This window comes from Oncorhynchus keta, chromosome 26 (assembly GCF_023373465.1).
Source record: "Oncorhynchus keta strain PuntledgeMale-10-30-2019 chromosome 26, Oket_V2, whole genome shotgun sequence".
Lineage (NCBI taxonomy): Eukaryota > Metazoa > Chordata > Actinopteri > Salmoniformes > Salmonidae > Oncorhynchus > Oncorhynchus keta.
In genome coordinates this window covers 34,372,037-34,376,618 of record NC_068446.1, presented here as the reverse complement: position 1 = coordinate 34,376,618, position 4,582 = coordinate 34,372,037, and the positions used below count along the sequence as shown (strand labels likewise).

Below are 4,582 nucleotides of genomic sequence, written 5' to 3'. Positions count from 1 at the left end.
CTGGTACTTCCTGTTTGAGGTTTTGCTTATATAATGAATTTTAATGTTTGTGCTTTTCTTATAACTAATTTCTGTGTTTTATTCATGTGCTGTTCTAATAACCAATTTCTGTGTTCAAACAAGTGGCTGACTGAACAAATCCTTACTATCAGTAGCTGCAATTTGGCAGTACGCCCAGACCTTGTTTTGAGAAACAAAAGATATCTCAGTTTCAAGGTCTAGGCTTAGAGAGAAGAAGCTGCATGAGGTACTGGTCTGTCACATGTTAGGAGCCAGTATTGGTCAGCCTCATGGATGAAAGAAAACAGTAATGATGAATTAATTATGCTAAATCATGCAAATATTACTTGTCTCTGTATAGTCGTATATAAGACAACTGCTGGGACTACCCAAGAAGAGCTTCTGATTGACATGTACTATGGTGCATTGAGTTGGTTGGAACCCCTCCAGCGCGCTGACAAATAAACAATGCTTTATTTAAGTGTGGAAGGACCACCAGGGGGCAGGCTGGTTCCACGGATAGTAGCACTACATGTGAGTCATGGTGATCAGAGGCAACGGTACTAATCACCTATTTTCTTCCCCATACAAGAGAGAGGAGGGAACTGGCAGGGGGAGACTGGCTGGAAAAAAGAGTGATTGATTCTCCAAAGGGGATGATTTACCTGACGATTTGGAGAGGAAGAGGACAAACTACCTCTTGGGAATAGCAACCATAGATCCGCACCACCACCTGAAAGGAGCTCTCATCTAACTGATAGTTAAGGCGCTGACACACCTGTGATTTATGTTTATAGTTAAAAGTTACTCACGTTGTGTTACTTATTCCTGCAAAGAAGATGATTTGTGTTATCCTTGTGAGATCATCCTTGATTGTGTGGGAGTGTTTGTTTTAAGAGAAAATACCTCAAAAGATAATTTTGTTCAATGTAAGAACCTGCTCTCGACTCATTTATTCCACCTTTCCGTTTTGGAGCAACCTAAAAAGACTTGGTCTGCTCACATAAGATTGACTTCGAGTGTCCCTGTGTAAGAATTTCCACGACACTTATAAGCAGGAATCAGGAGGATAGACTTATGGTCAGATTTTCCAAAGCGAGGGTGAGGTACAGCCGTAGTGCTGTTAACTGGTCTGGTGCCACCCTCCTAGCTATGAACTGTTCGTGCTGTCTGGTGCCAACCTGCTAGCTATGAACTGTTCGTGCTGTCTGGTGCCACCCTACTAGCTATGAACTGTTCGTGCTGTCTGGTGCCAACCTGTTAGCTATGAACTGTTCGTGCTGTCTGGTGCCAAACTACTAGCTATGAACTGTTCATGCTGTCTGGTGCCAAACTACTAGCTATGAACTGTTCGTGCTGTCTGGTGCCAACCTGCTAGCTATGAACTGTTCGTGCTGTCTGGTGCCAACCTGCTAGCTATGAACTGTTTGTGCTGTCTGGTGCCAACCTGCTAGCTATGAACTGTTCGTGCTGTCTGGTGCCAACCTGCTAGCTATGAACTGTCAGTGCTGTCTGGTGCCAACCTGCTAGCTATGAACTGTCAGTGCTGTCTGGTGCCAACCTGCTAGCTATGAACTGTCAGTGCTGTCTGGTGCCAACCTGCTAGCTATGAACTGTCAGTGCTGTCTGGTGCCAATCTGCTAGCTATGAACTGTCAGTGCTGTCTGGTGCCAACCTGCTAGCTATGAACTGTCAGTGCTGTCTGGTGCCAACCTGCTAGCTATGAACTGTCAGTGCTGTCTGGTGCCAACCTGCTAGCTATGAACTGTCAGTGCTGTCTGGTGCCAACCTGCTAGCTATGAACTGTCAGTGCTGTCTGGTGCCAACCTGCTAGCTATGAACTGTCAGTGCTGTCTGGTGCCAACCTGCTAGCTATGAACTGTCAGTGCTGTCTGGTGCCAACCTGCTAGCTATGAACTGTCAGTGCTGTCTGGTGCCAACCTGCTAGCTATGAACTGTCAGTGCTGTCTGGTGCCAACCTGCTAGCTATGAACTGTCAGTGCTGTCTGGTGCCAACCTGCTAGCTATGAACTGTTCGTGCTGTCTGGTGCCAACCTGCTAGCTATGAACTGTCAGTGCTGTCTGGTGCCAACCTGCTAGCTATGAACTGTCAGTGCTGTCTGGTGCCAACCTGCTAGCTATGAACTGTCAGTGCTGTCTGGTGCCAACCTGCTAGCTATGAACTGTCAGTGCTGTCTGGTGCCAACCTGCTAGCTATGAACTGTCAGTGCTGTCTGGTGCCAACCTGCTAGCTATGAACTGTCAGTGCTGTCTGGTGCCAACCTGCTAGCTATGAACTGTCAGTGCTGTCTGGTGCCAACCTGCTAGCTATGAACTGTCAGTGCTGTCTGGTGCCAACCTGCTAGCTATGAACTGTCAGTGCTGTCTGGTGCCAACCTGCTAGCTATGAACTGTCAGTGCTGTCTGGTGCCAACCTGCTAGCTATGAACTGTCAGTGCTGTCTGGTACCAACCTGCTAGCTATGAACTGTCAGTGCTGTCTGGTGCCAACCTGCTAGCTATGAACTGTTCGTGCTGTCTGGTGCCAACCTGCTAGCTATGAACTGTCAGTGCTGTCTGGTGCCAACCTGCTAGCTATGAACTGTCAGTGCTGTCTGGTGCCAACCTGCTAGCTATGAACTGTCAGTGCTGTCTGGTGCCAACCTGCTAGCTATGAACTGTCAGTGCTGTCTGGTGCCAACCTGCTAGCTATGAACTGTCAGTGCTGTCTGGTGCCAACCTGCTAGCTATGAACTGTCAGTGCTGTCTGGTGCCAACCTGCTAGCTATGAACTGTCAGTGCTGTCTGGTGCCAACCTGCTAGCTATGAACTGTCAGTGCTGTCTGGTGCCAACCTGCTAGCTATGAACTGTCAGTGCTGTCTGGTGCCAACCTGCTAGCTATGAACTGTTTGAGGTGGGGCCGTTAAATACAGTGGGTCATACATCCTCTTTGGGTTCTGATGCCATTCCTCTCCATGTTTAGAAGATGTATCTCTTTGTGAAAACAGTCATATTTCATAGTTTACAGATTGTTTTTGAGTGGATTTTTCCTTTTATATAGAGCAACCACTATAACAAATCTTATGTTGTTTTTTTCAGGAGTCCAAAGTGTCACTTGCCACATCATAATGATGCGTTTTTCTTCATATGATGTGTTTTGCTTAATCATGACGATGTGGCAAGTGACACTTTGCTTCTTGAAAGTCCAATCTCTTGACAACCTGACTGCTATCAGGCAAAACATTGTGGGACTGTATTAACAGTAATGAAAAAATACAAAAATATAGTTTATGAGTGGAGTTTTCCTTTAGTATTGTTTAGTTCATTTTTTTGGCCATATTCAGGAGCTCTTGAGTCAAAAGACAATCTAGAGTACCTTTTGCAAGTACACAATACCCCATAATCTCAAAGTGAAAACATGTTTTTTTTTTTTTTTGCAACTGTATTGGAAATGAAATACAGAAATATCTCATTTACATAAGTATTCACACCCTGGAGTCAATACATTGTAGAAGCACCTTTGGCATTGATTACAGCTGTGAGTATTTCTGGGTATGTCTCTCAGAGCTTTCCTCACCTGGATGGTGCAACATTTGCCCATCATTCTTTTCATAACTCTTCAAGCTCTGTCAAATTGTTTGTCGATCATCCCTAGACAACCATTTTCAGGTCTTGCCATAGATTTTCAAGCAGATTTAAGCCAAAACTCGGCCACCTTTATTGTCTTCTTGTCAAGCAACTTAAGTTTAGATTTGGCTTTGTGTTTTAGAATATTGTCCTTATGAAAGGAGAATTCATCTTCCACTGGAAATCAGACTGAACCAGGTTTCACTCTAGGATTTTGCCTGTGCTTAGGTCCATTCTGTTTCTTTTTTATCCTGGAAAAACTCCCCAGTCCGTAAGCAGCCACCACTATGATGGAAAATATGGAAAGTGGTACTCAGTAATATTTTGTATTGGATTTGCCTCAAATGTAACACTTTGTATTCAGGGCAAAAAGCGAACTGCAAAATATGTGGCAAAGCAATATCACTTGAGTGCCTTGTTGCAAACAGGATGCATATTTTAGAATATGTTTAATGTGTACAGCCTTCCTTTTCACTCTGTCAGGTTAGTATTGTGAAGTAACTTCAATGTTGTTGATATCCTCAGTTTTCTCATATCATAGCCATTAAACTCTGTAACTGTTTTAAAGTCACAATTGGCCTCATTTTGAAATTCCTGAACTGTTTCCTTCCTCTCTGGCAACTGAGTTAGGAAGGATACATGTATTTAATAACTTCACCATGCTCAAATAAATATTCAATATTTGCGTTTTAGATTTTTACCCATCTACCAATAGGTGCCCTTTGCGAGTCTTTGGAAATCCTCCCTGGTCTTTGTGGTTGTGTCTGTGTTTGAAATTCACTGCTCAACTGAGGGACCTTACAGATACAATAATTGTAGTCATTCAAAACGATGAGTTAGTTACTGAAAAATCATGTTAACTAGTATTGCACAGAGAGTGAGTCCATCCAATTTATTATGTAACTTGTTAAGCAAATGTTGACTCCTGAATTTATTTACGCTTGTCATAACGAAG

General features: G+C 43.6%; 1 long non-coding RNA gene across 11 annotated transcripts; it reads right to left on the bottom strand.

Annotated features, from left to right (window-relative positions):
- Nucleotides 1-596: 596 nt before the first annotated feature.
- On the bottom strand, nucleotides 597-4,212 carry LOC127912050 (uncharacterized). Of its 11 annotated transcripts, XR_008080290.1 has the most exons (6): nucleotides 2,550-4,206; nucleotides 2,474-2,511; nucleotides 2,056-2,435; nucleotides 1,676-2,017; nucleotides 1,486-1,599; nucleotides 597-1,181 (listed from the first exon to the last, which is right to left on the bottom strand). It is a non-coding gene; the product is annotated as an uncharacterized LOC127912050 (long non-coding RNA). The 11 variants fall into 11 exon arrangements; XR_008080296.1 differs by lacking the exon at nucleotides 2,474-2,511 and having other exon boundaries at nucleotides 2,132-2,435; nucleotides 2,550-4,212; XR_008080288.1 differs by lacking the exon at nucleotides 2,474-2,511 and having other exon boundaries at nucleotides 2,094-2,435; nucleotides 2,550-4,207.
- Nucleotides 4,213-4,582: the final 370 nt, after the last annotated feature.